This window comes from Camellia sinensis, chromosome 4, assembly GCF_055761805.1.
Source record: "Camellia sinensis isolate YWXY chromosome 4, ASM5576180v1, whole genome shotgun sequence".
Lineage (NCBI taxonomy): Eukaryota > Viridiplantae > Streptophyta > Magnoliopsida > Ericales > Theaceae > Camellia > Camellia sinensis.
The window spans coordinates 18,214,723-18,226,987 of NC_138964.1; the positions used below are offsets into that span (position 1 = coordinate 18,214,723).

The 12,265-nt window shown below is 31.5% G+C and overlaps 1 long non-coding RNA gene across 5 annotated transcripts; it reads left to right on the forward strand.

Annotated features, from left to right (window-relative positions):
• The first annotated feature begins 226 nt into the window (after nt 1-226).
• On the forward strand, nt 227-9,384 carry LOC114308289 (uncharacterized). 5 transcript variants are annotated; one of them, XR_014366084.1, is made up of 6 exons: nt 262-665; nt 1,055-1,218; nt 1,450-1,532; nt 7,480-7,808; nt 8,072-8,222; nt 9,026-9,384. It is a non-coding gene; the product is annotated as an uncharacterized LOC114308289 (long non-coding RNA). The 5 variants fall into 5 exon arrangements; XR_014366080.1 differs by having other exon boundaries at nt 7,480-8,222; XR_014366083.1 differs by lacking the exon at nt 1,450-1,532 and having other exon boundaries at nt 7,480-7,599; nt 7,753-8,222.
• The last annotated feature ends 2,881 nt before the right edge of the window (nt 9,385-12,265 follow it).

The window sequence follows — 12,265 nt, forward strand, 5'->3', positions numbered from 1 at the left end:
AATTTGGTCGCCAAAAGTATATTTTCAGGGACGAAAGAATATTTTTGTTGCCGTATAGTTAGTTTTAGCTACTAAAATTATTTAGTAGCCGAATGACAAGAAAAAAAATAGTTTTTATCTTTGGCGACCAAAAGTTTGGTCGCCAAAAGTATATTTATAGTGACAAAAGAATATTTTAGTCGCCAAAAAACTAAATATATTTGGAGGGAGATTTCAAATTTCAGACGGATTAAAAAAATAAGTAGCGAATTATTATTAATTATATATGTATTTTGTTTTCAACCCAAACCATGGGTAAATCAATTCCCTCATCTCCTCTCTCTCTAGCGAGAAGAGAGACCTACCGTCTTCTCACTTCTCTCATTGACATCCAATTCCACCCACCAATGGCGTGGCCGTGGCCACAGGTCACCACCACCATCGCCATCTTGATCCTATTTCTCGTGGCTGAGGTCGTTTCCTCTGGCGAAGCAACCACCACCATCCTCCGACCACCCCACAGCGGCAGCAATCGCCACACCATGTTCTTCTCCCTCTTTCTCTTTCTCTCCTCCTAGCAGCTCTTCCAACAACTCCTCTCCTTCCGTCCGCCGCCAGATTCAAGGATCTGACCCTCTCCACCCTAACGCTCGCATACTCCTCTATGGCGATCTCCTTCTTAATGGGTAATAAATCTTCACATCTTCTCCGATCTCTTTCATATGTAATTCAATGGAATTAAAAATTGGTGTTGTTGTAATTCCCTGCTCTACATATGAACAGTATACTTCTCCGATCTTTTTGATTTATGCTCACCAAGTGTATGTAAATATGTCATAGAGAGGTTTTGAGGACTGGTTTGTTGGTTCAGTAATTAAGTTGACTGCATGCTTAATTGTTGGTTGTAAAATGATTTTTTTTTTTTTTTTTTTGCTAGGATTGTTCTCTTCGCATAGATAATTTGTTTATTTATTTTGGAAGGTCTGCATAACTATGATAAATATGTTTATCCTTAAGAAGACAATATATTTTTAGAGCAACTGACTACCATATGCTCTTCACTATGTAACTTCAGGATTCAGATGCTTATATTCGGAAAAGGGCCCTTGAACTTGTGTATCTTCTTGTAAATGAAAGCAATGTAAAGTCTCTGACAAAAGAGCTTATTGAATATCTAGAAGTAAGTGAGCAAGATTTCAAAGGAGATCTTACTGCCAAAATTTGCTTCATTGTTGAAAAGTAAGTAGTATAAATGTTTCATTTAAAATTTTGAACCTCTTTCTTGTTGAAACCTTGCAGAGTGGTATGAACTTATTTCTATAATGTAATCTTAACATGTAATGTATGGTTGGGCTTCGATCAAGTAGGACAAATTGCAACCTAAGATTTATCAATATAATTGGCTGAGAATCATAAGTAATTAAAGTATATTAGTTTTCTCGTCTAATATATATATATTTTGAAGTTTAGGCTGCTTAATTTCTATTTTCTGCTATTGGTTTTCCACGGACAAAATTTGGTACATTGATCAGATGCTCAAGGTTCTCTCTGAGGTATGAATTAAAGTGCTGGTCATTCTAGTTATTGATTTTAGGATGTATATTTGAGGCTTGCACTGCAGGAAATATTGTCTTTACCGGCGTTTCAAAAACGCTGCCATAAGTGATGAAAACGCCGTCAAAGGATATACCAACGTTTTTACATTACGTCGCTAATACGGCCGTCGCTATAGGTATAAGGCGTTTTACAAACGTCACTGATACTTATAGTGACGTTTTCATAAACGCCGGTATACTATTAAACCTCCTTAAATAATTCTGCCAAATATGATTGATGACATCACAGGATATAGTGGTGTTTTGAACAAAAACGCCATCTTTTTTTACTTTATTTCTTAATTTAATTAATATAAAATATGCTCTGATTATTTACATTCCATTCACATTCCAATTTGCCCAAAACCACAAAACACATCATACCAAAAAATAAGAATAAAAGTTGATAAAACCATCAAATTCTATATTTTACAGAGAACAATTACACTGCACTTGTTCATAAAAAGCATATTTAAGTTATAAAATTCACCCCAATCATTAAAATAAAAAAAATAAAAAATAAATCTGAAATTCACCAATCAGCACACTTGGATATTTAAATGCTTTTACCAAAAATAAAAAAATAAAAAATTTCTGTTTCTTTCAATAATTCTGATCAAGTTGTACACACTATTCCCCAAGGAAAACCTGTTTCCATCAATGAATGACTGACTTACTTTTGTAGAGTCAGCGTTGTTCAGAGGCTTTCTGGTTGTATTCCCCACTTTCTATTTCTTTGAGTAATTGGATATAGTCAATTTTCTCACACTGTTCTTTGAAGAATCATTCACTGTGGTAATTGAAGACAAATCCACCCATTTCTGTACCTTTCCAAGAGTTCTCTTTCTGGAAGCATCTGTTGAGGCCAGAGTTCTTTCCTTCTGCAGAACTTTCCTTTTGCTCGAGAGTAGCTCTAATGCTTGTCTCTTCTTAATTTATCCATCATCCGGGAACTTCATGTGGTTTCTAATTGGAGTTCTAATTTCATCATCAATCTCATGTTCTCTAGTAAAAGGAAAATTTTAGGCAAGTAATTTGCAAGCCACTGCAGAAAAAATCAAGGTGAAGAGCAAAGAATAAGGGCATTTACAAGCAATAAATCAAAATACGGTTGGTAATAAGACCTTCCCAAGCCCTTTGTAGGATGCCCTCATCCTCCAGATCTTCAAAAGTAATCTTCCTAATCAAAGTAAACCAAGCATCATCCAATATGACTTCACACTAAGCATCTCCAGGGATTGATTGACTCATTAATAATGTAAAATAATTATTCTATCTCATTTCAAAATATTTGTTGAAATTTAACCATGAAGATTATTTTAAATGTTGCTCTAGAAACATTAAGTGGCTAAATTCTGCTCTTGATGGAATACCTTCAATTTTTATAATGATAATAGCAAAACTTAACCAAAAAGAATTCCATGAAAATCCAATGGGGAAAATGTACAGTCAACATTAAAATAGTAGTTCAATTTTCCAGAATAACTCATACCTCTGCACCAGACAATTTATCAAAAGAACCTAAAACCCCACAAGAGAAACACTGGTGCTGCTTCTTTTGACAGTTCTCACAGAAATTTTGTTGTAATGCCTGTAAAATACATACATCACATGTACTTCAAAATGTGCCAACAATCTATCAAACAACATTAACAACCAAAACAATGCAAGCCAAAAAAGAATATAAAGTAGAAACCAAAGGATAGCATACATCTACTAGTTCATCAGAAAGGCAGAGAGATTCACACATGAATTCAAAACCAGCTTCAACAGTGGCATGAAACGACCTCATGCACCTTCCTTCACAACTGCATGGAATCAAAATAATACAGTTACTTGGCTCAGATGATGAATGGATGGGGTGGACGGGATGGGTTAAGTCTTAGTTTCTAATCTCCTAGCACAAAGGAAAAGGAAATCGATAAATATATATATATGAAACTCCACAAAAGAACTACCACGTATGCAAGAATATCATCCAACAACAAAAGATATATATGAAACTTGCTGATTGAACTCGCTATAAATTCTGTTAAAAGCATCAAAAGAAAAGTTTATCTATTTAGTTGAACAACTATACAATAAGCTCAAAAAATTGGACATTTTAAGCCATATGTTGGGTATTATACCCCTTAAAAGATCTTTTATTTCTCTCCTTTAAAGCACTCAAAATCAAGCATAATGGACCACTCTCAACAGTTACAGTTCCTCACTCCTTCAACCATCCCATGGCAGAATTCATCATTTCTAGTTGGAAGTTGAAACTATTGAATGGAGTAAATTTCCAGAGACTTTAGTTTCTTTTCAAATTTAACAATTTCAACAAAAAAAAAATGAAAACATTTGAACACGAGTTTGGAAAAGAAATGCTAACATCAGAATCTGCATGTGAAATTATCCACAGTAGCTCTATTGAGGAAATTAATCTCCAAACATAACTAGCAAGAAAAGAAAAAAAAAAAAAGTAAAAATCCAAACAGATTCTTAGCATAAAGCATAAATTTGTGTATTTAATCACGAGTCTTATAAAAGTAACTAGAATTGAAGAGTTGGGAAAAATCAAAGGTTCTACAATGACCAAAATAATAAATAGAGCACCAAGTCTGGACTTCTAACCTTGTATGTCATCCATAATCACCAAGAAGAAGCAAGCACAGTGCAAATTCATATCGCTTACCTTTCACATGTCTTGGTCCATTATGCTTCTTGTGGGGTAGCAGCTTCTTAACATTGTAATGCCAGTGATGATAGTCAAGAGTATGAAGGGCACCCCACACACAGCCCGGCTGATTATCCCCAATTTGCTCATCAACGTCTTCGGTCCACAAGTGTTTTCCCATTTACAACACTACAAGCAAAATCCTTGAAAACCCACTTACTAAAGGAATTCAGTGACTATCTTCTTCAATCTGATAGACATAATTAAGAAATACTATGTAAATAAATATGTTGATTGCCTAGCATGTGAAATTCAGAAAATAAATTCCAAATTACTAGCAGCTCAAATCATATAAAGCTTGTCAAAAATCTTAAACAGAACAAAAATCAAACACCATGTGAGCAAGGCTTTGACACAAGCTTTTCACGTACCTTGTACAAAATCCAAGCAGCAGCATCACTTATTACAAAATATCCATCTCTAAAAATGGTAACTGCTTATTTGATTTTTCATTTTTCAATTATTTTATCGTTGTTAGAAATTGCCTATAAATTTCTACAATTACAAAAAATTCTGATAATCAAGCATGAAAAACAGACATAAAGAGTTCAAACACACTCTAAAAATTGATGATCACCTAGAAAAGATCCAATTAGCATGTTCAATAACTCTCAATCAAACTAAGGAGTCTAAAAGAGAAAACAAGAACTATGCAAACTATACAAAAAGAGAAATGTACAATTGATGGTACCATGAATAAAGTTGAACAGAAAATGGTTAAAACATTTCCTAAAAAACAAAAACAAATACAAAAACAGAGACTTAGTCATACACTTGAGAGGCAAGAAGAACAAGAACAAGAATATCCAAGTTTATATCTTCCATTTTCATACATAAGAGGAAGAAGCAAACTCCAAAATTTCTTAGTCGCACTTTACCAGTCAATTACGCACAAAATCCAACACTCGCAGAACCTGTACTGTACAAAACCACAACCATTCAGAAAGATGAAGTCAATGTTGATTAATGTGATGGACCAACAAACATTTTTGTGAACTTTCACCATAAGAAAAAACTTACAGATCATAAGAAAAAACTCGCAAAACCTATACTGTACAAAACCACAATCATTCAGAAAGATGAAGTCAATGTTGATTAATGTGATGGACCAACAAAGATCACCACGAACAAGCCAGAAATAGAGTCGGTTTGAGGATGTTAATATGCTTTGAGATCGTAGATCAATCGATCGATCTGTGTTCTCTTTAACATAAATTAGTATATATATATATATATATATCAAACAGATCTGAGATCGTAGATACAGATCTAAGTTCGTATATAAACAACATCAAAAAACCAGAGAATGAAACTTACAAAATTAATCTTCAAATCAGGCTGATCGAGAGCTTTGAACCAAGATGGAGAGAGCCGGATAGAGATTACGATCGTGAATCGTAGCCTACGATGCTCGATCTAGTGAACTTTCACCATACGAAAGAGAAGTGATGAAGAAAACCCGAGATCTATCTCTGGACTGAGAGAAACGCGTGGGCTAAAAAAGGAGAAATATGTTAATACACCCAGCACGCGTGTTTTTTTAAATGAGTTGCTTACAAAATATTTTGAAAAAATTTCTGAAACAACGTTTTTTAAAAAAATGCCATAACAAAAACGTTGTTATAGGTCAATTTTCTTGTAGTGTTGTATTCACACTTCTTTTTAGAAAGAAAATATATATATATATATATATTTATTTGGAGGCTTATCTTCAGTGTTCACACTTAAATGCTTGTGATATATTATAATCGAGTGTATTTATGGCGTCAATAAAATCTTTTTATATTTTATTCTCTTGTATTTTAGGGCCATACTTGTTTTCACATCATGGGTTCTGATGTGTAGTCAGTTTCTCATAACCTCAAGATCTTCTTTGCCTTCCCCATATGCTCTTCACTGTGTAAAAAGGCAAAAAGATATCACTACTGAAACTAAGTTATGGAAATGCTTTCAAGTGATATGCAGTTTCCTCTTGTTAACTCTATTAAAAGCCTTACTTGAGGTGATGCTAAGATGCTTCACTTATTTGTTATGAGATTTATTGACTTGTACTGTTTGAACAGATATGTTAGAATGAAAATTAAACCTGTCTGATTCGCTAATTTTAACAAGTTAGAATTAAATAATTGAATAGGAATTAGAGCCTAATTCACATTAGTATAATTTAATATAGTGTAATTGATTATGAGATGATGAGATATAATTTAATTAGAAATAATTTCATGTAAATTAATTTGGGAAATAATATAAAAAGAAAATAAAGAATTAATTATAATTAAGTAATGTATGAGTTCTACTCATCAACTAAGTGAATAAAAAAATAAAAAAGAGGTTAGTGGTCTTCTTCATCCCTTGAAACACACACACACACACTCAGTAAATTGGGTACTGAGTGCTTTTTATATATGGAAAACAATAGTAGCATATGTATGGTGCATTCATGTGATCGTGGTTAGTATTTGGACTTAATTAATGCTTTTTATATATGAAAAACTGATTAGTATTTGTACTGAGTGCTTTTCCATATGTACTTAATTAATGCTTCATATTTGGACTTGTGAAATAGCCCTCATTCACCAACAGTAAAAGATGTAATTATTAAATAAAAAACATAGGCTAATATGTAATTAGGCAAATTGTAAGGAGATATTGTTAATTTACCTTTAAATTTATTTATTGAAATATAAGCAAATTAATCAGGAGCACTAGAAAATGCCCACAAATATTAAGCATACTTTAGAATACATTTGAGAGCCCTTTCAAGATAATTAGCACAGTTACAAGCCACAACCAAAACTAAAGCCTAATAATTCAGAAAAGAGGGATGCATATACCATGACTTTTAAACAGAAAAATAAATAAATAAAATAGAAGAATTAAAATGATAACATGATAACATTATAACTATTAAATTAAAAACAAAAAAGCACAAGCACACATATCAGTTAAATGAAAAATGTGCAGGGGAATAATGTAACAGCCTAAGAATTTGAGCCAAGTTTTTCAAATGTGTTGAACAACTAATCTTTGAGCCAAGTTAGTGTTACTTGTATAAACAGCCCTTTCTGTGCAGATTAACCCTTTCTCTAATCTTTGCTCTCCTCTTCTTTGTGATAAGATTTAGATGTGAAATAAATTAAATGAATGGTTACTCATTGCTTGATTTCACAACAACGGTATTTGTAGTGAAGCCTGCCTCACATAGTCACATGGTTGCTTGCACATTGAAGAAGATGAGAATAGAGGTACAAGACGAACAAGGATGGTGTGGTATTATTGAATCACATTGTGGAAAATTATGCCTAGGTAACAGCTAAAATGGCCATTGTTATCATGAATCGACCATTTATGAACATTGCTAATATAGTTAAAGCAAAGTTGATGAAGTGGAGAAATTCGTTTACTGCAGCGTGTGAATGGTAAATATGTTCTGAATTGCATGGAAATTTCATATGATAGGTAGACACTGCTCATGCTTTATAGAAGAGTGGGCTAGAGAATTCTGGAATTGATAGGTAGACTCTACTCATGCTTTTATGTCTGAACTAAAATGGAATATTTTACAATTCTTTAAGTTTAGTGAATTTAGTACATTTTACAATTCTTAAAAGTTTGGAGATTTGAGTTTACTTGGGTTGGACTATATTCTTCTTATATCTATTTTATCATTTGATTATTTTTTACTCGTTATGTACCTTAGCAGCATTCAGAAGTGCTTGCACTCAGCATTTTTTAATATTTTCTATTTGAGAAGAAGGAAGTTTTGATTTTTGTGCAGGAGAATGGTGATGGAACTTCTAGGGATAAATCTAGAATGGTGGATGGTGAAACTGAGGACTACTGTACCAAACCAGAAATATCTAGTAAAAAATCAGGCATTGATCATTGTAGCAATGAGGAAAGTAATCCTGTAAAAACTGATGCAATGAGTAAGTTTCTGTTTCGCGATATGTAAATTTCCATGCATTTGAATAATTGGCTTTGCCCCACCCCATGCCACCAGCACCACCATGAACACATGTACCGTACACCCATAGAGTTGAGGTTGGGTAGGGGTGGGGGGGATTTACTGTCACATCTGACCACTTGCATTTCATTGCTATAAGCGTGCCCCAGATGTTATCAATATGAGGATTGTTGTTTTGTGTATCTGTTTTAGGCTCCTTCTTCTTATATCTATGGCATACACTTGACTATACTAGTTTCATATCCTTGTGTTGCTATTAAACCTTAAAATCCAATTATTCAAAGTTTTGGGATGCATTTGTAAAGCTGCTTGGTTCATGATTTATGGAATGCCAATAGAGAGTAGTACATATGGGTTTGTGGTATGTTTTTTTTGAATTGATGTTTCAGTTATTATGGGTTCTTGAAGGACTAATATGTATATATTAATCTATGTTGTATGTACTCAGATTGAACATCAAATAGAGCAACTAAATTCAAGTGTTTGAATTTCCAGTTATTATTAGGATTACTTTTATAGCAACATCAATTTATTAGCAACATCAAATAGAGCAACTAGATTCATATGTCGTATGTACTCAGATTGAACATCAAAAATTTTATTTCATATATATTCGAGTATGCAAAACTAATGATTAATTTGAAAAGATTACGTAATTTTGAGTTTTATATGTTTTTTTTATAATTTTAAATTGGCCAATATTTAGTCAATACTAATGATTAATTTTTTTTATTTTTTTTAATTTATTTATTTATTTTTTTGCAGATGGTTTTTGACGTACAAATGTGGATATGACTTTTTTTGACAAGTACGGAAGGGCATTGTTTTTATATCTCCGTCCGTATATATAGTGGTTCATACAAATTAGTTTTTTGGCGTGGTAAATATCCAAAATTTGGCCTGATAGAAATTAGCATTGGACGTGGTACAAATTAGTTTTTGGGGCGGTGCAGAATAAATTTTTGGTGTGGTATAGATTTCCTTTTGGATATTAAATTTGGTTAATCCTCTAATATGTATGGAATTAAATTATTGGGGTTGAATTATACTTGGTTCGTATAGAATTTGTATTACATTTAGAATTGGACGTTGAATATAAATTTTTTGGATGGTTGGAAGTGAAATGTGTGCACGTTGTTGAATGGTTGATAATATATTCAGTATTGATGGATTATATTGTTTATACAGGGTACATGTTGCACTAATAATGGATACAGGTGGTTCAGAAATTAAAAAATAAAAATTAAAAGTTAAAATAGTATTTGGTGACTAAATATGTTGGTAGCAAAAAATGTAAGCAAATGTTTTGGCGACCAATAATTTAGTAGCAAAAAAATAACCAAATGGCTTTTGTGACCAAACCACATAGTTGCTAAAACAAATCAGAATGAGGGAAGGTTAATTGTCGACTAAATATATTCAGTATTGATGGATTATATTGTTTATACAGGGTACATGTTGCACTAATAATGGATACAGGTGGTTCAGAAATTAAAAAATAAAAATTAAAAGTTAAAATAGTATTTGGTGACTAAATATGTTGGTAGCAAAAAATGTAAGCAAATGTTTTGGCGACCAATAATTTAGTAGCAAAAAAATAACCAAATGGCTTTTGTGACCAAACCACATAGTTGCTAAAACAAATCAGAATGAGGGAAGGTTAATTGTCGACTAAATATTTTAGTCACTAAAAACATAACATCCTTTGGCGACTAAAGTGTTTGGTCGCTAAATGTACATCTTCTATTAGCGACTAAAATTTTAGTCTCTAATAATTTAATTTAGTTTTCTGTGAGAAATTTTGGCGACTAATATTTTAGTTGCCAAAAGATGCCTTTGCCAACTAACCAAAGTTTAGTAGCCAAAAGTTCAATTTCGGCGGCTAATAATTTAGTCACCAAAAGATCACCTTTCCCGACTAACCAAAGTTTAGTAGCCAAATATTTAACTTTCAGCGACCAAAAATAATTTAGTCGCCAATACTATCCCTGACAGGGTATAAGCAATGAACTTGGTGACAAAAAAATTTAGTCGCTAATTAGATTCGGCGACCGAAAATGGAACTTTGGCGACCAATATTGTCATTTCCTGCAGTGTACGCATGTGTAATTTGAAATAGTTAATCTAAGAAGCATTAGATTTAAAAGAGTAAGGCTTCCTTGGGGAAGTGGATTGACTTTTTGCCTAAATAAAAAATTTGACTTTTGTGGATTGACTTTTTGCCTAAATAAAAAATTTGACTTTTGTGAGAAAAAAAAAATTATGATTTAAATGTAACATTTTATTTTATTGACTTTTTAATTTATTTTATTTTTTTATGACTATTTTAACATGATAGCTCTATATCAAAGAAGGGCTAAATTTAGTGCAATTACCAAAGTGGAGAATATGTTGAGAATATTAACTCCAATCTTCACCTTATATATATATTATATTAGGATAAATATATTTGGGAGGAGAGTTTGATTTAAATAACTTATTAAAAGATAAAATAGATAAAATGTTATATCTAATTTATAATTATTTAATTTTTTCTTTCACAACTATCAAATCAATTATAAAAAAAATTTAAAAAAAAAATTAACAAACTTTCCTAAAACAACTATTTTAGTTAAATTAAAATAATAAAAAAATCCAATAATTACTTAGCCTCCGTTTGAAAAGTTGGTTAGCTTTTTGGTTTTTTGACTTTTTTGACTATTTGAGTCTGGGCTCAAAAGCTTGGTTTGGGAAGGGCTTTTTGACTTTTTTGACTTTTTTGACTTTTTTTGTGAGAGAATAGTGTAATGATTATGAATTGAATGTGATGTTTTGTCTATTGTAACTCAAATAGCTTATTCTGTCTTTTATGACTCAAAAAATCAAAAAAATCCAAATGAACTCTTTCCAAACGATACCTTAAAATAACTAATTTCTCAAACAACCTATAGTATGTAGTAAGTGAGGGGGAAGAGGGAAAAAAATCGTAGAAGATGATTCAGGTGTGCATGTGAGGAGGAGGTATGAGATCAGAAAAACCAAAACCAGTCATTCATGAAATGAGAAAACAGGTAATTCATGCAGTGGGAAATGCACAAGGAATATAACCTAGCATAGAATAGAAGGCAATAGGTGGGTCCCACACTTCAGCTTTTTCACAAACTCACCCAATCTCCATCCCAAGCAAAATTCAAAATAGGTTTCTGTGCTTCTTCTTCACTTTTGTTTTTCAGTTGTGCTCTGCTCTGTTGCTACCACTGCTACTATTATTACAGTATTACTGGTCCTGCTCTCAACTTGCTTGATACGGTAGAGAAAATCTTCACCTAACAATGTAACTCAGAAAATTGGAATGCACACAGTTAGATATAGCCTTGTTTGGGTGGAAGGGTAGATTAAAATAGCTTATTAAAAAATAAAATAAGTTAAAATAATTAATAAAATAAAATTTTATATCTAATTTATAATTATTTTATTTTTTTTCTTACAGTTATCAAATTAACTACAAAATAAAAATAAAAATAAAAAACTAACTAACTTCCCAAGCACAACTTTTTTAGTCAAGTTAATAGTCAAGAAGTTAAACAGCTAATTAAAATAGCTAACTTCCCAAACAAGGCCATAATCACCGCGTTTGGTTTTTAGAAAATTGAATCCACTTTTTTAAAAATTAAGTTTTTTATTTTTTATTTTTAAAAATTTTAATTTTTAATATGTTACGCAAATTTTTTTTAATTTTTTAGATACACATAATCTAAATATGCTTAAAAAGTATAATATTTGTAAAATTAAAATTTAAAAAATTCACAAAATATAAAAAAAAATTCAATATATTTTTGTATTTTGTTGTATTTAATAAATTTTTAAAAGATTTTTATAGAATTTTTACTTTTTAAGTATATTATGGTTAAGTGAATTTAAAAATTAAAAAATAATAATTAAAATATTTTAAAAAATCAATAAAAATACAAAAATACGAATTAAAAACTTAAAACCAAACAGGGTTGTTATTTTTGTGTCTCTTTT